This window comes from Rhipicephalus sanguineus, chromosome 7 (assembly GCF_013339695.2).
Source record: "Rhipicephalus sanguineus isolate Rsan-2018 chromosome 7, BIME_Rsan_1.4, whole genome shotgun sequence".
NCBI classification, from domain to species: Eukaryota; Metazoa; Arthropoda; class Arachnida; order Ixodida; family Ixodidae; genus Rhipicephalus; species Rhipicephalus sanguineus.
The window spans coordinates 114482310-114505783 of NC_051182.1; the positions used below are offsets into that span (position 1 = coordinate 114482310).

The 23474-nt window shown below is 47.4% G+C and overlaps 1 long non-coding RNA gene across 1 annotated transcript in view; it reads left to right on the plus strand.

Annotated features, from left to right (window-relative positions):
- Nucleotides 1–10147: 10147 nt before the first annotated feature.
- LOC119400859 (uncharacterized) overlaps nucleotides 10148–23474 on the plus strand; it is a 44701-nt gene continuing 31374 nt past the window's right edge. Inside the window, exon 1 of the long non-coding RNA XR_005185286.2 lies at nucleotides 10148–10327. This is a non-coding gene — a long non-coding RNA (uncharacterized LOC119400859). The remainder of the gene's footprint in view (nucleotides 10328–23474) is intronic.

A 23474-nucleotide genomic window follows, 5' to 3' on the forward strand; every position in this document is an offset into this window, starting at 1 on the left:
AACCGATTCTCTGAGATGTCCTCTACATAATACTGTCCGTATAAACGCACCGACATCAACGCGATGCTCGCGAAGGACGTGGGAGACTGTACTTCGCCAAGTAGAGATGAGATCAGCTGACTTCCACCGCCTGTACTGCGTCAAACATCGCAGAAAACTTTTATTTGGCGGCTGGTTGCACAACAGGGCACGTTTTGCTGCTTTATGATGCCGGCAAATGGAAATGCACTCGAAAACGCATCGTTCATTGTTCACCTCTGTCTCCGTGCGGGATGCGCAATTATAGCGTTGTAGCCGATCGCAAAATCGTCCAAGATAACGTGAAGTGCATATATAAAGCCGAGGAAGTCCACCCAGATCGTGTGGTGCGGTGGCGTAGTGGTTACAGGGTCTGCTTGTCACGCGGTTGGCCTGGGTTCAAATCCCCGTGGTGGAGGGTGTGTGTGTTGATACATGGTTTTGTGACTCTCTGTGCAGTGTTCTTGTGATGTGTAAATGCATATTCATGAGTTGGAAGGCTGAAAAGAACAAAAGAAAAAAAAGGAGGAACACTGCACGATCAACTACAATGTAGAAGAATTTCTTTTTTTTCTAAAAATTTGCGGAAAAGTACCGCATATATTTCGACCGCATATTGAGCCGTATATAAGCCGGACAGATTTGACCTGAAATACGCTTAACCAAATCGACGGTATGCGTTACTTTAAGCGGTCACTTTTAAACGGCCTTCTGGCAACGAGATGCCTCGCATATGGAAGAGCCGCATAAACTTAGGCCGCATAAGAAAGAGCCGCTTAGCCAGAGGGCCGTATAAAGAAGGGCCGCATGAAAGAGCCGTATAAGTAGGCCGCTTAGAGAGCCATTTATAAGCGTCGAAAATTTGACCTACTTTCCGCCTTATATGCGTTGTTTTAAGCGGTCGTTTGCTAAGAGTGTAGCAAAGAAGCAGCGTCTTCCATAGCAGCACAAACCACTGCGTTATTGGTGCCGGTGTATATATCCGAGATGAGTTAAAGAGAACGGGGAACTGACTCTGGCTTGGATCAGTGAGGTCGTCCTGGCCACAGTGCTAAGTCGTTTCATTTTATTTTAGTATATTGCTGGAAATATTCTTCCAGCGATTGGTTGTGTTTCATGCAAAACTACTATTGGCTCGGGAACAGTACTCCCTAGCATAGGTCCTAGCTGGAATCCACGCAAGTAAGCAGGCAAATGGGTCATTTCATGGCCGTTTCTACATGATTATTCGGCCGGCTCACAGCCAGAGTGGTCTACATCTAAGCAGTCTCTAGGAAAACAGGACGAGTCTTATGCATGATTTTAAGTCAGATTTTTTTCTTACTATAGGGGCGGACTATAGGCGCGGAGTATACCTACTGTTTCTTAGGTGCGGACTATACTTATTATTTCTTACTATAGGTGCGGACGCGTGACATCAGCTATAGGTCGTAATGCTTCAACGTTTTGCACTCTGAAGGCATCCTATCGTTTTGCGTTTCGAAGATGATTTCGGAACAAAATACGCAATGACCACCGCTATTTACAGGTTATCACTGGGTCACATTAGAAAATGGACATTAGTGAATCTGACGCAAACATGCCATATCTATACAAGTACAGACGACACAGGATTGCAGCACGGTGCCGCACGTACGAATATCAGTAATGATAACGACTACGACAGCAGCGCCCCATGCCCAGTTTCCTACAAGATGATGTATGCGCACGAAACCTTCGTTTGCGAAGATGTCGCTGGAATATTTCTGTTCATGTACTGTCGTCGTTTCTTTGGCTTTCACTTGGTCAACACATACCTTGCGGGGCGCCATAAAGCGCGGTGAATGTATCCGCTTTAACTTTTCTTTGGTTTGGTCGTGTCGTTCAGTAGATAAATTAAAAACGTGTGCACTACTGAGTGCCTCTTCATGTTTCGTTGATATTTCGCGCGTAAAAATATGCGGGTACGAGTGCGTAGAAAATATGTTAATGCTCGAACCGTCACGCATATTTATTACATTAGCGTGTAGTATTAGTGATTCTGATTACGTATCCAAGGAGCTGCACGACTCCGCTGAGAGGAGGGCGCTCTGGATAGTTTGAAAATCGCTGCTTTCTATGTAAAACTGCATACACCGATATCACATTTAAAAACGCATTTCACATGCCTATGCCCACATTTGCAATAATGCTCGCGTACTGTCGCGACCTGCGCGTAAGCAGCTGGCGCAGAACCTTTTGAGACGTTCGATCATCCACTTGAGCAATTAAGACTTAACACAGAATGTGCGGCTTGGAACCATATAAATGTCTTCTCAATTACTCGTCTCCTGTGTTATTTCTTGCATGCTTATGAAATATCCATGCTTTCTACTAATTTACACATATTCTTCAACTTCACGCAACCGTTAAAGCGAATGTTGAAAGTGTGCGCGAAGTTTTAGCATTACCTCGAAAAATCCCTGAATGACAGCTCTCCCTAAATAAAAATTATCAGTCACTTGAACATCGCTGTGGTACTTGGCACTGCTCTTGCACAGATTGGTGTAGTATAAGTTTAAAAAACAAGCCTCTGTAACTGTGTTCCTCACTGAAACAATGGCTATTCGGAATACAAATATTTGAGATGAAAAATTTCATAAATCACGCATAGACACAAGATACAGACAAAACTGAAAATCAGGGGCGTCCGCACCACTGCTTATGTCGTGTAATCGTGTAAGCACTGTTAATTTTTAAATTGAATTATACAAAAGGCACGTTGAAGTACGGTGCGCTTGGCACAAGGTCACTAAATCTATTTGATGCCTGTTGGTCGTTTCCAAAAAACTATGGCTCCAATCCACACTGTGAAGGTGGCTTGACAGCCAAGCTGAAAACGACACCCAGAAGGATGTCCCACTTCGAACTTACTTGAAAAGTTTTCCGCATTAGAATCGCATTAGATTGGCGTCTGACCTTCACTGGGAGCGGTGGCCAAGAACTGCGTCGGATTTTGCAGACGCGACATGCACGTTTCATCGTACACAGTCGTGTGACTCGACGCGGTCATAGCCGCCTGACGCATAGCTTTGCGTCAACTAAATCGTCGACGTCCATCAGCCTCTCCACCCCGTCTTCATCTATGTTCCTTTCATCCGGGAGACGATCGAAAGTGTGTGGGCTGAAGCATATGTTGTTGAATTTGTAGAGCAGACTCCGGAGGAGGACGCCTAATAAATTTAAAATCTGCACCCTTGAAACGGTTGATAGAATTGCACGTTCGTCGCTAACGCTGAGCGCATACAAGGAACGGCGTCGAGAACGTCTATTAAATTTAGAATTTGCACCCTTAAAACGGAGCATCCAAGCACGAGGCCGTTTTTGGCCCTCCCTATTATTGCACGAGGAGCCGCGTCGAGAATGTCCATTAAATTTAGAATCTGCACCATTAAAATGGAGCGTCCGAGCACGACGCCGTCGTTTGCCCACTCGTTTATTGCCCGCGCTGTTCTTTTTTTTTGCACATGGAGACGAAACTTGCGGCGTAGATGTATACAGGTTCGCTGTAAAATGAACAAGCTTTTCCACGTGTGCTCGACAGCATTATGAAGATAGCCAAGACCATCACAGAGGAAGGTGACGACGACGAGGCACATGTAACAACTATTACTACGCAGGAGACGTCAATGGCGCGACTTCAACGCCCTGAAAATGGGAAGTGATAGCTCGTCTGTTGCCACATGTTTGTGACGCAGCTACTCTCTCGTAGCGATTCGTGTGGGTGTATTGCGCAACGCCTCCTCTATTTGCGTAGCGTTTTGTAGCGTTAGCTGCACTGGTCAAACCAGAACGGTTTCGCGTGCGGGTACTTGGCCAAACATCTCTGGTCATCAACTGTATTGATACCGGGGATGCAAGACCAAATCATCGACGTCCTTACCGTGTCTCTCCTATCGAGTGCGGCGTCATTCAAACGGAAGTCGACAACACGCTCGCTAAGGACATCATTGAGCCATCTTCCAGTCCTTGGGTGTCCCCTGTGGTTCTTCCAGTCATGTGGGAATTTGCGCGAAAAACGTAGACAAAAGAAGAAAAAAACCGACCAACACAAGCGCAGCAACAGCTGTGGTTCTTGTAAAGAAGAAAGACAAAGCCTGGCGGTTCTGCGTCGACTATCGGCACCTTAACAAGATCGCCAAAAGAGGCGTCTACCCTTTGCCGCGGATAGACGACGCCCTTGATTCTCTTCATGGCGCACGGTACTTTTCTTCGTTAGAGCTTCGCTCAGGCTATTGGCAAATTGGTATCGATGAAAATCATCGGGAGAAGACGGCCTTTATTATACCGGATGCGCTCTACCTTTTAATGTCATGCCCTTTGGGCTGTGTAACGCGCCCGCAACATTTGAGTGCATGATCGACTCCCTACCTCGGTGCTTCAAATGGTCCGCATGCCTCCGCTACCTCGACGATGTCATCGTTTTCTCACCTACGATCCTAAGCCACCTGAAATGCTTGTCGGCTATTTTGGAAGTCTTTCGCACTGCAGGTCTTCAGTTCAACTCTTCAAAATGCCGCTTTGGCCACCGCGAGATCATCGTGCTTGGTCATCTTTTTGACGCTGCGGGTATACGGCCTGAACCTGCACAAATACGCGCCGTCACGAACTTCCCCACTCCACATTCTTCCAAGGATGTTCGCTCGTTTTTTGGCCTATGCTCGTATTTTTGCCGCTTTGTTAAAGGTTTTGCAGCGATTGTACAGCCCCTCACATGCCTTCTTAAAAAGGACGCCCCCTTCTCTTGGGGTCCTGCACAAGCATCGGCCCAAGCTTCGGCCCAAGCGTGGGATTTTAACATCGCCCCCCTGTGTTAGCTCATTTCGACGACTCTGCACCCACCGAAGTGCGTACCGATGCCAGCGGTCATGGAATCGGCGCTGTTATCGGCCCAAATAAACGTGGTCAGGATTGTGTTATTGCATACGCCAGCCGCTTTCTGTCCGCAGCTGAACGGAATTATTCAATAACAGAAAGAGGGGTACCTCGCTCTTGTTTGGGCCGTCGGGAAATTTCGTCCTTATCTGTACGGCGGAACCTTCAGCATTGTCAGTGATCACCACGCCCTGTGCTGGCTGTCTTCCTTCAAGGATCCCACTGGTTGCCTTGGTCGTTGGGCATTACGACTTCAAGAGTACACGTACGCTGTCGCCTGCAAGTCTTGCCGCTTGCATCAGGACGCCGACTGCCTGTCCCGTTATACCGTAGACGCACCAGAACCTTCGGCGAACAATACCATTCCATCTGTGCTCGCAATAACTGACCTCTTCAACATCTCTGCTGAGCAACGCCATGACCCGACTCTCCGCAAGATCACTGACTGCCTCAACTCACCGACTCCTGATTCCTCCCTTCGTCTCTTCGTGCTCTGTGATTCTCTGTGATTCCGGCACACCTTCGTTAGACTGTTCTGGCCCAAATTCATGATGTGCCGACAGCAGGACACCTCGGATTTTCCCTACCTGTGATCGTGCACGCCGTCGTTTCTACTGGCCAGGAATGTATAGGCCGGTACGCCGTGACATGACATCATGGGACCTTTGTCATCGCCGGAAGAAGTCAATACTCCCACCTGCTGGCCGTCTTCAATCCCTCGACATCCCATATGAGCCGTTTCATCGTATCGGCCTCGACTTCTTGGTCCATTTCCTACGTCTATCTCGGGAAATTGATGAATCGCCGCTGCCACGGACTATGCTACACGGTTTGCAATTACTCGCGCTCTTCCAACCAGCTGCGCGACCGACGTAACAGACTTCTTGCTTTATAACGTCATCATTCAACACGGGGCACTGCGCCAGCTCTTGACTGACCGTGGCAGACAGTTTATTTCCAGGGTCATCAATGACATCCTGACGTCTTGCTCGACCAAACATAAGCTAACCACTTCCTACCATCCACAGACGAATGACTCGACGGAGCGGATGAACCGGACCATTACCGATATGCTGGCAATGTACGTGTCGGCCGACCACCAAGATTGGAATAAAACATTGCTTTTTGTCACATTCGCGTGTAACACGTCCCTCCACGAGAAAGCTGGTTATTCGCCATTCTTTTTCTTATTCGGCCGAAATCCAGCGTTACCTATGGACACGATGATGCCTCCTTCTATGTACCCACCTACTCAGTACGCTCAAGAAGCCATTGCCCGCGCTGACCATGCACGTGAAATTGCGTGCGTTCGGTTAACCGAATCGCAAGTGGGCTAACAATCTCGCTACGATAGCCATCACAGAAACGCCCACTTTAATCCTGTATTCCTTGTCCTTCTTTGGTCTCCAGCAGGCCGCGTTGGGCTTTCTGATAAGCTACTCTTCGAGTGCACTGGTCCATACCGTGTATACCGGAAAGTGACCGACGTGACGTATGAAATCGAGCCAGTGTCTTCGTCCTCGTCGACTCAGCCCCGCACCTCCATCGTTCACGTTGTCCGTCTGAACCCCTATCGCATACCGGAAACCGCCGACGCGTGTGTATAGTGACCATTTGCGCGACGGTCTTTGCCCGGGTGCACCGAGTCGGTATCTTCGCCGTCGAAAGGTAATGTTATGTGCCGCTTACCCAGAGGACGAAGAAGAGGAGAAAGAGTTCGTTGCTGTTTCGCCATCTTGGTTGCTACCCCAATCACTGTGATTGTGTCAGTATTGTAAATACAGCCTTCTTCTGGTCGTCACCCCGTAACAATATCTTTGCTGAAAGAAACTATGATTGAGCATATGCTGGGGATGCACATTCCAAAACCACAATTTGGTAATTCAGTTCGTAGTAACTTGCAGATTATTTTCCTTCGCCGGGCTCTTTTAGGTGTTCGTAAACTCAACTGCATCAGTAAAGGTTTTGAAGTGTGTTCTCATCGCAATGGAGGCACTATCGCTTGGATAGGCGTTGGGTTTTGTGACAAGAGCCAACAGGATGTCAATCATGGTATTGTTGAATCTTGTTCGCAGGTTAAACACTGCAAGAACGTTTATTTGGGGATAGTTTTTTACATGATACAGTACAACCAGGCTGTTACGTTCCTCATTGCGGCCTTTTCTCGGCTGTTGCGTCTTCTGCCACTTGCGTCTTCTGCAATCGCCTTTGAGATTCCTATTGCAAAGATATCGGTTATGCCGTAACTGGTTTTAGACTTGTTTTTAGCGCTCGCGAAAGTAAGGCTACGAGAATGGCGTTTCTATCCGCCGTTGTGTTCGCGTGCACTCACGGCCTATCGGTATTCGTCGGAGGAGTCCACGCTGGTCGTGTTCCATGCGCTTAGTTGTTTCACGCCTAGAACTGTTGGTGTAAAAATAATCACATACGTTGATTATTTCTGCCGATGAAGCCGTTCTCAGCTGCATGGTTCTATCCGCGGACTAGATCTTGGCTGAATGCGCCAATGCGTGTACCAGAGACAAATTTAGTAGTTGGTCACTTCGACGGTCGCTTTCTTTGAAGGTCGCTTTCGGGAGTAGTTTCACTTTCGCGAGGCGTTCCACCATCTATTACGACCCATGATGGTTCAAAACCATGCCAACAGCGCTACATTGTTGCTTTGAAGCGCCGACGCATTTGGTTACAATCTCGCGAAGGTATGGCCATAAATGATCGCTTGCCAGGCGTCAGCTGTTGTGGCACTAGATTTATTAAAATGATAGTTTATTTATTTATTTATACTGTCAATCCCTGAGGGATAATAACAGGTGGACAATCTAAGACTGTGGTGTAGGACAGCTAAAAGAAAAAGAAAAGAATTAAGAAGGAAACAAAAAAAAGGAAAACATGCAAGCACATTTTTCGAAGTACAAACACATTGGCACTTTACATGAATTAGAACAAAGAATCACGTAACACCATATAAACTTTGCGAGGCTATCAAGTAACCTTTTACTAGTTTTGAGAAAGTGGCTAAGGATGTGCTACCGGTAATGGAGGGTAATGGAGGATCTCGTTCATCGCAAGCGCGATGAACGAGACCTTGAAGGCATCTGTGTCAAATATATAATGGGCAAGGGTATGAGAGTAGTTCTAGCGGGTAATTCTAGCTGTGGATGTAGTAGCGGCACTTGTGCATGTTTATGTTACTGTGTAACAGTTGGTACATTAGCTTAAAGCGTGCCAATATCGGCCGGTTTTTTATGCTTAGTAGTCCAGCCTTCTTAAGCAATTCTATAGGCGAATCTCTACGGGTAAATTTGTTGAAAATGACCTTAAGCGTTCTTCGTTGAACACTTTCGAACTTGCTGGTTGGTCGTTTGTGTACGGGAACCGGGCAGTGTTTTTCGTACTCCAGGATGGGTCGAATAAGTGTATTATAGGCCAGTATCTTTGTGCCTGGTAGTGCTTGCTGTAATCGCCTTTTTATAAATAACAGGCTGTTTAGCGCAGATAATGTGGTGTAGTAAACATGAGCGTCCCATTGTAGGTCATGTGACAGAATGACCCCTAGATACTTATGTTTGGTGACTTTAGAAAGGGTAGCTAAACTGATGACGTAATTAAACTCGGATCAATGCTTTTTCTAGGTATGGATAGAAGCGTGGACTTTTTTTCGCTCTGTGCATTTGCCAATCACGGCACCAAGCTGAAACTTCTTGTACGGCCGTATTTAGGGGATATCATCATCGTGTGAGTTGATTTCTTTGTACAGAATGCAGCCATCTGCAAATAACTTACATCCAGCATTAACAGAAGGCAGATTGTTATCAAAGATTAAGAATAATACCGGTGCCAAAACGGTGCCTTGCGGTACACCAGGGATCACCAGTACGATTTGAGATTGGACATGTTTTTTTGCACGAACTGCGACCTGTCTGTGAGGACGTTAGTACTCCAGCCATGAATTTGACCCCTGCCCAGATTAAGTTGGAGTTTTAGGGCATTGAACGCGCTCGCAAAACTTTTCATGCTCATCGGGCATGAGTTAACGCAGCATGCAACGTTGCGCGGTTTTTTCGAGCGTAAGCATTGAAATAAAATTCTGTACCACCGAGTATTTCCTTGCGTTTTTTTTCTTTTTGGGGAGTTGCGTTTCGCGGCTGTTTCGTTTCTTTGCCACGGTCCCTCCGATAACCCATGAGTGGAATTCTACTGCAATGACAAATACACTGTCCCTTGTCATGTCTCTTTCGCAGTCCTTGTTTTCTTACGAGCCTTTTTCTCCGTCTACTTAGATCCCTTATTGATGGACGTTTTGCAAATTCTTGCTACAATTCCTTTTTTTTTTTTGATCACGACATTAGATTCGGTTTTAAGGCTGCTGATAGTGAACAGGAAAGCCAACATAGCAACTCATACGTTGGATGTATGTAGTCACTACTTTTTCGTTCTATCCATAATTCACATCACATGAATACGCACAATCATGCCATTATATGCAGTCTCTGCTGCATCATATGAAACATTTCACAACGTAGCCCTACCTATTTCGCTCTGTACCAAAAACTCTGAGATGTTTTCGCAAGATTTTGAAAAAAAGAAGGTAAAATTAAACTCTCTTTTTCGCAGTCACTTGACACAACCGTAGGTGTAATTTGGCTTAATTAAATGAACACTTCACAACTGCCAGCGCTAGCAGCGCGACAATACATCTGAGTCAGTCGAATTATTTAAGACACTTAGAGAGTCACTTGATATAAGAGAGTTCATGTGTTTCTTCAAACAGTCATATGCGTGGCTACGAACACCTCATCGCAAAAAGTACAGACACTTTTTTTCTCAGAATATATAATGTCACTAGATAGAATAAGGCTACCGTGGTAATTCGCGAGGCAAGCGTTATTAGCGCGCTAGCGACAAGGCAACTTTATTCATTCGCCCACTTGTCAGCAGCAATAGAAGGCCGAGCTAGGTAGGCACATTCAAACGAAATGCCATCAGGACCTGCCCTTTGCGTCATGAAGAACCACGCAGAAATGAACACGGATGACTGCAACAGGCTCACATTTTTTAGGCAACGAGAAGTGCTGCCTGTCGCATGCCAAACGACTTGCTCGCTGTGATTAAGAGACAGAGTCTGCGCTTCGTTTTTTTTCCTGTATTTTTTGTGGACACGCGCGTCGCACATGCACTCAAGTCTGACATTTGTATGCAGACTCCTGAAGTGATTTGAGAATGTTTGGCTGAAAACACAATCGCGACTTGTGCGTGGGATTGGATATAACTTCGTTATCGCCACTTAAATCAGAAGTAATGTAGGGGCTATTTTCTAAATCTTTCAGTACGCTATTAGCATGCCTCGAAAGAAGTTGTGGATCCTGATGAAAACGGCATTGCGCAATGGGCAGCCCTTCCAGCCTCGCTGTTGCCGGTTTGTTCTTCACCTCTTATTTGTGCTAAAACACGAAAAAGGTAGCGGGCGAGATATTCGCATTGTTGATTAGCTTGTGGTTATGAAACAATTTAAGTTACTTAGAGTCATTTTATTTTTATATGTGCTAGTTTATATGTAAAATTTTCTAGCGACGTCACGTTTTAAATACATTATTTACGGACTTTTAGACTGTCGTTTAGCAAGTCTATGAGTATTTCATATAAAGTAGTAGTGCACAACGGATAAGATTTCACAGCCTCGTCTCCCTAAAGAACCGATTGCAGATCATTGAGATTTTGCTCCAATCACAGTAGGATCTCTGAGGCTACTAATCCAGCCCAAGCCAGAAGAATTGACATCAGAATATCACCTGCTATGCCACCAAGGGAAATGCCTGACTACAACGAACCGCTTGTGGGACGTGGAAACTACCATCAGTTGGTGTCTAATATCAATGACATTTGTCATCGCGCCGCTAGTCTGCCATATTTTCTTAAGCCTGCCATCTTTTCTTAACCAGGACCAAGGGGCTTACCCAGTCTGTGGGGCCATCCTTTTTCAATGATGCCTGCATGCTCCATTCTTTGAAGCTCATCTCGGAGTGGCTCTCGCAGAGAGAGGGGAACTCGCGGGGCTGGTTGGAGGACTGGCGTTGTCGAATTCTACAGTATGATTATGCTGTAGGCCTTCTTTAGGCAGCCTAGCCCCTGGAAGACAAGCATGTAATCCTTAATTGCTTCGTACCCTGAAGCTTGACACTGGCCACCATCCGCTGAACGAGCCCCAAGGCTTTGCTTGCCTCCAGTCACAGTAAGGCTTGGCGGCTATTCTTCACGACGAAAAATTTCACTGTGGTGGAAGAGTTACCGAGAGTGATTTTCAGCTGTGCCGTTCCGAAGTGAGTAATCAAGTCCCCGGTGTAAGCTCGCAGCACCGCACCTGTAGGCGTTAACTTTTCCGCGCACGGAATCTTGCGGTACACCGAGAACGGTAGCAGGCTGTCCTTTGAAGCAGTGTCCACCTTAGAGGCTATGTTTCTGCCAGCAATTTTAGCTTCCACCTTCGAATCTTTGCTGCCTTCTCTGTCAGCTCCAATTTCTAGAACGTTAGAGTCGTCGTCACTGCTGTTTTTTCTCACTTGGCCAATTCCAGACATTTCTCGACAACAAACCATGAAGTTGTGAAGCTTGCGACATTCATTGCATATTTTCCCATAGGCCCGACACCTTCTTGGCAAGTGTCGTCGATTGCACTTTTTGCAACGGTACTGCTTGCAACTCTCATCACTTTTTCTTCACGATGTTGTCGCGTGCCTTGAAACAGCATCAACGCGGTTCTCTGTGGCGTTCCAGACCTCCTTTCGCTGTGCCGATGATTCTGCCGCCTCTCACAGTCCTTACGCTTTCAGCAACCTTAAAGACTTTTCTCGAAGCATTTTTTCTCGCAGCTTCGAGTCATTCGTGCCAAACACCATTTGATCTCCGAACAAAGAATCTCGCTGCTCTCCAATGTTGCATTGCGCGGCTTCTCTTTGAGGTCGCGGACAAACTTCTCGAAAGGTTCTCCTTCCGCCTGCTTCCTTGACCGAAACACGTAGCATTCGTGAACTTTGTTGCTCACCTCAGTAGGACTCGAATTTCCCAGCGAGCGTTGCGTAGTCGTCCCCTTTTTCATCTTCCTCGAACTCGAACGTGTTAAACAGGCCAAGCGCTTCATCCACGGCTACGCTTAGCAGCAGAGCCACTTCCGTATCTCGGCTTCGAGGATGCTCGTTCGTTGTGGTCCCCTGCAGGATCAGGTCGAACATGAAGCGTCCCCAATTTTCCGAGAGGTTTCCGGTCACTTGCAAGGGAGGCGGAGCCTTGAAAAGTTCCATCGTTGTCGCTGGTGTCCCACTTCTGACACCATGTAACGCGTCGCGTGTCTGACAAACGACGGCGGCAACTACATGTTGACGGGAACAAGAACGGCAGGGTTTATTAACACGTCTTTATATAAGTAATGGGGGCGAGGCAATCTCAGTGATAAACGCACGGATCACGGTATCACCGCAACAACACAATAACACAGGCAACAAACTGTCACGACAACACAGACAGCGCATGTCCGATACAGTGATGGCCATAATTTTCGAAAGTGCCGTGCACCCAAGCGGAGAAACATTCTTGCTCCTCCGCCATCACGCGTGCCATGATAGATTGCATGACAAAGAACCCGTCAATCTAATTGAGAGAAAAAAAAAAGGGGGGACGCCTAAGCTTCGCCTTTAAGAGTTGAACGCGATAGCGATATCCTGCCCCTAGTGCGCACTTCGAACACTACGAGTGTTCAACAGAATGTGCGCAATAACGTTTGTGCCTTATGTAATGGGTAGCATGCTTTAAACCAGGAGCAATTATGCGCGAGAAACTTTTTCGACCACTACCTGGTCTTAAGGGAATACGCGCAGTAATGTGTGTGCCTTTTGTAATGGAGGGCTGTCTTTCAACCACCAAGTCGTTATGATATTGACGTGGTGTGACGCCCAATGGCAATGTATGCTTGCACCACGAAATATTACTGCGATATTACATCTCGTATTGTGACACCTGTATACAGGACGCGTATTTTTAGGAAGCATGAAAGTTACTTTCAATGCACCGCCAAGCAGAGGCGTGGCTTTGGGGTAGAACACCTGCTTGCCACGCAGACGGCCTGGGTTCGATTCTCACTCGGACCCAACATTTTTATTGTTTATTTTATTTGCAGCTTTTTCGATTTTTCCGTCACGGACAAGATGATGATTTTTCGCTCACAACCAACGGTGCCGACGCCGACGGTGGAATTTCTGCGATACGAGCTCTTTAACGCTATCGCGTTAAAAAGTGAGCGACTATATTGTGGGTGCCTCCCATCTCTTATCGCTGTTCTGGTATTGCAAGGCCCAGGAATAGCCACAGATGGCAATGTCTATGCCCCTGGGGTTCGTCTAGCCACCTTTCTGTGATGCAACATGTAGATAAGATACCTGCATAGTGAAGTAGCGCTTGTTATGAAGAGCTAGTCAAAGCAATGCCGCCGGCACTACATCAAGAACTTACGTTGTGCGCCAGGCACTCATGGCCCAAGAAGCGGGGCGCAGACTAAAAATACTATGTGGCCGTTGAACCGGTCTGCATGCACTGCGCCATGAAAAAATATCAGCACTCACAGGATTCTGTTAGTATGACGCAATATGTCAAAATAGCCAGGACGTCTCGAGGGCGTTCCCAAGAGTTATTTCCTGATCATGTAACTCCAAGGTATTAGCGGCAAACAAGTATGGCAGCGTGCATGCGAGCAGCGCGCAGAGCGCCTTTTCCTGACGAGGACCAACTGCTACATGGTCTTGACACCGTTTCTACCAAGTTCACCCACATGAGTCATTGATGCTCGGCCGGACACCTTGTGCGAGAAGTGGCCGGTGGACCTTTCTGTGCACTCTGGCAGCACGAAACGTTGCCGACAGTCCCGTACACGCTATTGTAATCGGATATTTTTATCATACACATTTTTGCCCGACACGCTACAAGGCACCTCTGCGCTTCTTCGCAATAGCACGTCGCTGGACAAGCTTTTTTTTGTCGGACATTGTCATTCCTTGTAGCGGAATACAGGAAGTGTGGCCGAAAGCAACTAGGCAGAAAAAATAAACGCGGCTTTCAAGCTTGCCGAGCTTGAAGGCAATGAGTATGATCAGCCTTCCTGGCAAATAGTTCGCAATGACCTAAATTACAACATGCTTAGGGTATGACATGTCTTGGGCAAAGGGGCTGGTAGGTAAAAACGCACTAAATAAACCTTGTTGTGCCACTAAACAAGCAAAATTCTTTGTGCCGCGCCAAAAATTGACATTCTTGCTCGTGTTTTTTCCATGCATTCTTTTCGCCATCTTTATGCTTAAACGTGCCCTTAAACAAGACTAAATATGTATTGTTGGTTCTGTTTTTTAACATACATGCAACTCATAATTGCTCTTACATCTGTATCGACAGCAGCCCTTTCAAGCATATTTTTTAGACCTTTATGACTTGTATTGACGTTCTGTGGAATTACACCGCCTGAAAATTCTTAGTTCTAGAGTTCCTGAGATTTAATGTGAATTTGTTCACTGCACCTGCAACCACTCATTTTCACACGCTTTGTAAAATTAGGTGAAGAATATATAACGACATATTTTCATAATTTTATCCTATTTCGGTTATTAAGGTCTTTATATAAACTCAGTTTCTGTTGCACTCGCCTAAGACGATTCGAAGGCGATATCTATCATCATTATCACCATCGAGGCTTGAGAGGTCACGTGAGTTCTGTACCAGGCGCAGCGTTCTCCAAGGTTATCCAATGATGAGGCACTTGAAGCTTTCGCCTTACGGATAATACACTACCAACACCATGGCTGCCGAGAACATGAGGTGTGCACCAGCCTCAAGTTCAAGGTTTAGGTAGAATATACTCTGATGTCGACTTGAGCCGGTAACTTGTTGAAGAAAGAATTAGATTGGATAAGCCACTCTAGCGGAAATAAATAACGGTCATGGTGTAGCGCGCTAGTACATCCCATAAGAATCCGAACAGGATAAGACAACGACGACACTCAAGCCCGAGATGGCTGCGCCTGTTCCAGTTCGCGTCTGCCTAAATGACTTCTGGTGAAACATATAATTTGTGGACTCCCAGCATCGACGTCTGTCTGCCTGCTTTCACATAGCGGTGTCCTCGACCTAGCGTGATCGCTCTCGTTTCCTGAATTACCTTTGCCTCAGCTGTATCGCATAGCCTACAGTGCCCATGAACTCGAGCATCGCAGTCTTGGCCGTCCTTCCCCAAGCCAGAAAGTCATGACCTCTCGTCAAGTACCGTCGTCATCACCACAACCCCGCGAACCCGAGGTTTCCACTATCAAGATCCCGAAGTTCTGGTCGTCGGAATGGGAAATTTGGTTCATCACCGTCGAATCATTATTCCGTCGTCATCGGCTCACTTCCCATTTGATCATGTATGGCCGTGTCATTCGAGCGCTTCCGACTCATAGTGCTGCATTCTTTCGCGATGTTCTGCGCTCTCCTCCGGCCGACCACCCCTATGACCATCTTAAGAATACGCCCTACGACACAGAATATCCACTGCAGCAACTCCTTTCAGACCTGACCACAAGTGCGCTTTGCAGCGCGTCAGCGAGTGGCTTGTAGAGTCAGCGTCGCGCCCTTTCTCTCTGGTGGGACAAGGCGCGCAGCACTGCGCGCCTTTTCTCTCCATAAAGAAAGAACGCGGCGCCGAGCCTATAGTCGCGGACAACTTTTCTTGGCAATGAAGGAAAAGCTACAGAGCCAAACTACGCCGTGTGCTACAGCTGCAGAATATAGTCTCACAATTTCGTCCGTGTTTTCTGCACGAAAATTAAAAAAAAAAAAAAAACAGCATTGCTTTATTTTCTACAGGACGCTGTTCCAAAATGCCGTCGCAAGCACCAAGGAGATATTTATAATTGTTTTATGTTATGCACTGTCCTTGCGCGTTTTTGCACGTGCGAGAATATCGCACAATTTACGTGCACCTAACAGTCAAAATGGCGTATTCGTCCTCATGTCAGCGCTCCTCTCCCTCCAGCTTTTCCGGCGAGTCGCCGAAGGAGCTTGTGCCAAATATGACCAACAAAAGGCTCTCTAAGCAGTCAAAACAAATGGTATGCAAAGTTTATACTGCCACCGCACGTGCCCACCCGGAGGTCAGCGCCGTCGCCGTGCACAATAAAGTGAGCGAGCTGACCGGCGTGAGTGTGCTCGCCGTGAGCCAGATAAAAGATGAAGCTCTTCGAGGTCCGCTGCTATCCCCAAAGCGCAGAGGACCCTACTTCAAGCGTGGAAGAAGTTCTAAAAAAACTGGAAGGACAAGAACGCAGCTGCATGAGTTTCAAGCTTGGTGCCTTCAGACCCAAAGTGCATCTGTACTTCGTGCGTAACGAGCTGCCTGAATCGGCGAAAATCGCTGACAATGTATCCACTGGCCCCGACATGCAGATGCCTGGTGTTAGTGAAAGCACTGTGCGCCGACTGCTGAATGACATTGGCTTCGCTTTTCGGAAAAGAAAACGGAACTCTGCGCTCTTAGAAAGACAGGACATCGTCCTGTGGCGGAGAAAGTACCTGCGGACCACGCGAGAGATGCGGAAGCAACGCAGGTATGTTTACTAAACGGTCGTTCCTTGCGCGTCGGTGTGTGTAATATGGCAATGGTGAAGCAGTGTGTCAGAACGACAGCTCGTTGAGGCGCCTTCAACGGAACGCTAGAAAGTTTATTGCTTTAAGTTGTGCGTTGTTTTCGTCTTGGGGCGCTGTCCATATTTTGTCGATTAGAAGACTTTCGACAACGTGTAGGTTCAACAGTGAAAAGTAATATCAAAAGTGCGTTCCTTTTCATTGCAGGACTGTGTACTTTTAGATACGAAGCAGCTATTGCTCGGGGCTGTGCCCGATGGCGGTGGTGGCGTCCGCGCTCCACTGCGCATGCGCCTACTCTCTTCCGCTCTCTTCCTTTACGCAGGTAGAGTGTACTAGAACAGGGGAGTGCCCGGAACGAGCTTCAAAAAGTGAAGCCCAAAGAGGGTCAATCCGCTTGTAGCGCTGCGATCGGTAGTCTGCGATGTGTCGTTGTGTAAAGAGTTGCGCGCGGCTCCGCGAAAGTGGTGCAGTGGTACGATCCCCGCTTCCCACTCAAAATGCCCGGGCTCGAATCGCAGCTGTACAGGGGGGGTTTTTATTCGTAGTGTCTACCTTCATAGCTGTATTGGTTTCCCTTACTTTCTTAAAATTAGCTTCAGTTGCTACGTATTGCTGCAAAAAGTAACGCAAAATGAGAAGTAAAATAAAAAGAAAATCACAGTTAACATAGGTATTTGCAGCGCCATCTCGTGGGATTCAATCTCGGGGGCCATACCTTATGTTTTTGCTGAATTCCGCGGGATGGCACTTCAAATAACTACGCTCACTGTGATTTTTTTTCTATTTTACTTCTGATCTTGCGTTACTTTTCGTAGCAATACATAGCAACTGAAGCTAGTTTTAAGAAAGTAAGGGAAACCAATACAGCTATGAAGGTAGACACTACGAATAAAAACCCACCCTGTACAGCTGCGATTCGAACCCGGGCCTTTTGAGTGGGAAGCGGGGATTGTACCACTGCACCACTTTCGCGGAGCCGCGCGCAACTCTTTAAACAACGACACATTGCAGACTACCGATCGCAGCGCTACAAGCGGATTGACCCTGTTTGGGCTTCACTTTCTATACATTGGTGCTGCGGCCGTTCCGAGCACTCCCCTGTTCTAGTAAACTCTAATGCAGGTGTTCGGCCGCCTTTTCTCCTCTCCTCCCCTGCGCTACTGCCGCGGCGCTGCCCCTCCTCCCACGTGATGCAGCCGCGCCGCAGCCAAATACAGCCTATAACCTACTCTCTCCCCTCCCTGTCCCATTTTATGTGTATATGCGCGAGTGCGCTCGGTCGGCTTCCGTCGTTCTCGCTTCGCTCCCGTTCATATGAGTTGTAACGTCAACTTCGGCGCCACTCGTTCACTCGGCGCTAACGGAAAGCAACGCACAAACACCACGTAATGATAACACAGACACTAAATACACACCTCACACATTAACGGAAACGCCGAGTGAACGTAACGGAAAGTTGGTGTGCGCCCACAATGCTGCTTCGCACCCTCTCATAGTTTCCTTGAGTGGGAGATGGTGTAATTTTTTAGACGAGACATGGGTAACCACAGGACACACGAAAGAAACGGTCTGGGAAGACGCACACGTTCTGACAAGACAAGAAGCCTTCCGGCAAGGCACAACGACGGGTATGCGAGCACCATCTGGTCGGGGTGGTCACCTGATTGTACTCCACGCAGGCAGCGAGAAGGGATTCGTGGAAGGAGCACGCCTCGTCTTTCACGCGAATAATACATCAGGCGACTCACAATCAGAAATGGATGGTAAACGTTTTGAGAAGGAGTTCGTGGAGCAGCGTCCACCTTGAAAGGTGCCCTCTTCCTCAAATAAAAAAGGCGACATTCAGTCGTGGATGCGAAGAAAGGGCATTACTTTTCACACTGACTAGCTAAAGGCTGAGCTGCTGGAGCTTATGAACGAGCCCAAGTACAAGTATGCCAGGTACAAAGTTGACACCTTCGCCAAAGCAGCTGGTCATGATGTCTTGCTGTTACCGCCTTATCACTGCGAATTAAATCCCATCCAGCTAGTGTGGAGCCAAGTGAAAGGGTACGTGGCCGCAAGTAACACAACGTTAAGCTTGATGAAGTAGAAAAGCTCTTTCAAGCAGGCATTGACTTGGTGAGCGAAGAAAACTGCAGGCGGTACTGCGCTCATGTGGAAAAAATCAAAAACGAATCCAGGTAGTGAGATGGTGAAATCGATAACAATATTCAAGGTTATAACAGAGCATGGCTCGGATGCAAATACAAGCGCCGAAGGCAGTGCAAGTGAGACAAGCGCCTGGGAAGAAATGCTCTGACTGTCTTGTGCTTCTTGATGAAGGCTTCAAGCAAAAAAAAATGTGTATTGAAGCTTCCGATTCATTATTCCAATGTGAAACTCTTCGTGTTGTCATTAGCTTATTTGCAACTGCAGGCTATTATTGAAATAACGTGACTATATCAACAACATATCTGACAAAACAGTCATACATGTATAAAAAAAAACCGTAACATAAAGCCGTGGCATGTGCACATCAGAGTGAACATCGCTACGACATGAGTTTATTTTGCACTAAAATGTGCGTCATAAAGTATTGTCCGCGAACTCGCAACAAGGAAGAAGTCAAGTATAGTTCATTCTCTATTATAAATTATTATTCAATTATTTTTCCCTTTAAGCATGGACAGGAGCACACGCTCAAATTATTGCACGGCCGTCGCAGGAGATACTGAGGTTCACAACCGAAACTCAATTCGAAACGTGCGCCGAACAGGACTACGCGGAGGAGTACATGTGCAGTCGCTCCGACCCCATAGCGTTCCCTTCATTGCGAAGAAAAGCTGTCCGCGAGTATACACGCCACGCACTGATGCGCTGAAACGCGCACGTGTGATCAGGCCTTTACAGATGCTCAATGATCGCAAACCTACTGAGGTGTCGCGTCGCATACAAACCTTCGCGTCCGATGTTGCTACCTCACTAAATAACGCACTTGGAGAAAATTTTCTACAGCGCCTTCCAACACAGGTGCGCATCACTCTCAGCGCGTCTTCATCTTCGACGCTGGAATCTCTGGCTCAGATGGCCGACAAAATTATGGGTGTAGGTTTTGTTTCCGTGACGCACCAGATAGACTCACTCTTGCCAAAAAGGAGTTTGAGCATATGGTCAGTCTTAGTTCTATTCGCCCCTCCTCAAGTCAGGGAGCCTCATTACTCCTCATGGTGTCGAAGCAGACTGGTGACTGGCGGCCGTGCGGTGATTACAGTGCTCTTAACAAGGTCACTGTCCCAGATTGGTCCCCTATTCCCCATACCCAAGATTTTACTTCGGCACTGCGCGGCTGCACCATTTTCAGCAAGATCGACGCGGTGAAAGCCTATCACGAGATTTCAGTCGAACCGGCAGAAATTTCCAAGACCACGATTGGAGCACCTTGTTCAAATATCTGCATGCCATTTGGTCTTAGTAACGCATCAAAGACCTTTCAGCATTTCGCTGACGAGGTCTTACGTGGCTTGACTTGTGCTTTACCCATGTCGACGACATCCTTGTCTTCAGTACCCCACTCAATCTCACAGGCTTCATCAACGTCAATTGCTCGAGAAACTGAGCAAGTTCGTTCTCGTTGTTAACTGCCCTAAGAGGGAGTTTGGTGTCACACAGCTGCACTTCCTTGGTAATCGGTCATCGCAGGCGGCATTCGTCCACGACAAATTGGTCTAACCGCCATTCGTCAGTTTTCTCAGCTATCCACCACCAGGCAGCCGCGTGAATTTCTTTGCCTTGCCAACTTTTACTGTCGCTTTATTTCTCGCTGTGCCGATATACTGCATCATCGCAACGACGTTCTCACGGGCGTGAAGGCACTGAGAACTCCTGTACCCTGAAACGACACGGCTGAGCCCGCGTTTAGAGTTCATTAAAGAAGCCATTGCCGGCGCTACGCTTCTCGCGCCCCCTAAATGCGGCGCCTCAAGATCCATCATGGTGAACGCATCTGACACTGCGTTGGGCGCGGTATTGCAGCACTCCGTTGCTGGCGCCTGGTAGCCCATCGCCTTCTTTTCCAAGAAGCTTGCTCCTCCCGAGCGCCGCTCCAGCACCTTTGGCCGAGAAATACTCGCGCCACCTACTTGGCTGTGAAGCACTATTGGTATTTCCTCGAGGGGCTCGCCTTTGACATCCTTACTGATCATAAACCACGCACGCCCGCTTTGGCGTCCACCACCACTGCATACACACCCCGCGAAATCAGACAGCTGGCCTTCATCTGAATACACCAGTGACAGTCGCTACGTCAGCAGAAACGCCAACGCCATTGCCGATGTGCTTTCTGGCGCTGCTGTCCATACAACATAACACGGCTAAACGAGCATCTACTTCACGGCCATGACGGCCACCCAGCGAAATAACGAGGAGCTCCAGTTGCTATACAAGCGCGGCACATCTCTCCTCTTGGCTGATGTCTTGGTGCCTGACTGCGAAGTGCCCCTCGTTTGTGATACGCTGACAGGACGCCCTCATTCCTTTGTGCCTCTCCCGTTCCACCAAGCAGTCTTTGATGCACTGTAATCTTTGGCTCAGCCTGGCATTTGCTCCTCAAAGTGAATCATCACTACTCTTCATGTCAGGTTGAGTATTAACCTACAATTTCGTCGTTCGTCAGGTGCGTGCCACAGGTACCAACAGTCACTTGTATCTCCACACCGCCACTCGTCTTGGTACGCTCCCCTACGCGCACGCTCGGTCAATATTTTCTGTCCCCTTCCTCCATGCTGGAACTATCATTACCTGTTAACCTGCACTGACAGGCTTACAGGATGGCTTGAAGCGATGCCTCTTCAAAACATAACTGCGGTGTCGACAGCTCGAGCACTCGTCACGCTGTTGATTAGCCGCTGCGGTGTCCCTTTTAACATTACGACTTACTGTGGCCGTCAATTGGACTCAGCATTGGTCGCCAACCGACCTCGGCGCCTCGGTGTCAACCGCATCAAGACTACCTCTTAATAGCCCATTGCCAAGGAATCATTGAACGTTTACATCGCCAACTGAAAGTGTCACCCATGGCTTCCAATTTTTCTTCATCGTGGACCGAATGCCTTCTTTTCGTTATGCTTGGCATCCGTACATCTCTTCGTAGTGACTCCTCCATAAGCGCCACCGAGCCCACGCTTGGCACCACTCTTCGAATTCCGGGTTAATTTTTCAGCGACACACCTACGTTACCATCAGACGTTTTCGACAACGCATATTGTCTACGCAACGCTATGCGTACCGCACTTCCTCCCTAACGACGATGAACATCCCGTCGTGTGGGTGTCAGTTCTGACCTACAAAACTGCACGCACAATTTTGTGCGACACGATGCCATGCAGCCTCCCTTACAGCCCCCGTATGATGACCTCTTTAAGGTCCTTAACCGCACACCTAAGTACTTCCTCGTACACATCAATGGTCGGAAAAATGCGGTTTCTGGCGGCCATTTCAAACATGCATACCTAAACGCCGATGCTTGAAGTTCTGCTCCTACAATCGCTCCAGAATGCCATACTATCCGTGTGTATTTCACAGTTCAACGGTCTGCTCATGGCCATCTGTAACATACTGACGACTTCCTCGTTAAAAAGGGTGCCTGTATCCGAACAGTAGTTGGATACAGAACAGGAGCGTGCCACAAGTATCCGAACAGGAGTAGACGACGACGACACGCCAAGCACCAGATGGCTGCGCCTGTTCCTGTTCGCGTCTGTCTAGGTGGCTTCTGATTAAGTATAAAATTTGTGTACTCCCGGCATCGAGGTCTGTCTGCCTGTCTGCACAAATATATATTAGGTATTCATTAAAGTTTTAATCAGGTTTGAATGGAGTTGTTTACAATAACCTTATGTAAATCTTCCCTGATCTCATAGGCGAATAGTCCTGGAAGGGTTCATAAATTTTTATCGCGAATATTATTTCGGTAAAATTGGTAGAATATTCTGGTACTACCCTGTATACAGAAAATGTCACAAAGTTAGCTTTGACGAGCGTACGTTACCTTGAGAAGCCGATGTATTTGTCGTAGTCATTTGCCTAATTTTTACACAGTTTGACCCTGTGATAATGCAATTTGTGTTGACAAAAATATGGCCAGTCTTAGAAGTAGGCATTTGTATCTGCGTTCTCATAAGGTTAGTGATGGCCAGAGTTCTATTATTTCATATTTAAATTGCGAATGGATGATCTGTGAGAACAAGACGAATTAAAATACAGGGTATATTTTTTTTAAATAAGGAAAAGCCTAATTTTAAGCAACAGTGTTGAAACTACCTCAATAAAAAAAAACATGGCTGATCCTCTTTCATAGGAATCGGTATAACACGAAAGTGAAATGTGTCTTTACAGGGGTCGTTGAGCGTTTATCGGACATTGTTTCGCCACAAGGGCGAACGAATTAATGCTATAACAATAAATTGTCATGTCACGCGAAGAACGGCAAGCAGCCTAAAACTTGAAGCGCGCTCTAAAGCAGAAAGGGCGCACGAAAAGAACATACACAGAACGAGCGCGAACTAACAATTGTCAAAATTGTTACTTCTTTGCGTGTGAGCAGCGCGCTTTTATCGGAAACGCGGCCGCTGCTGCGAGCGAAGTGACCTTTGTGCTCTCTGAATCGTCAACGGAGACTTGCGGTGAAAGGACAAGACGTACGAACCGCCTCCATCACGACATAAGCGCGCGCGCACGAGAGACACCCCCTGTAGAAACGCGCTCGCATCGCGACGCATGGGGCGTCGACTTTTAAAGCGCGCCATCTCGCTAGTGACAAGAACACGCTGAAGCCACCGAGCTCTGAGTACCGCGAACGGTAAATGGTGTATATAAATAGCTTGCCCTTCGCAAGCTTAAGAACGTGCGCTCTGTGGCCGAGTGAC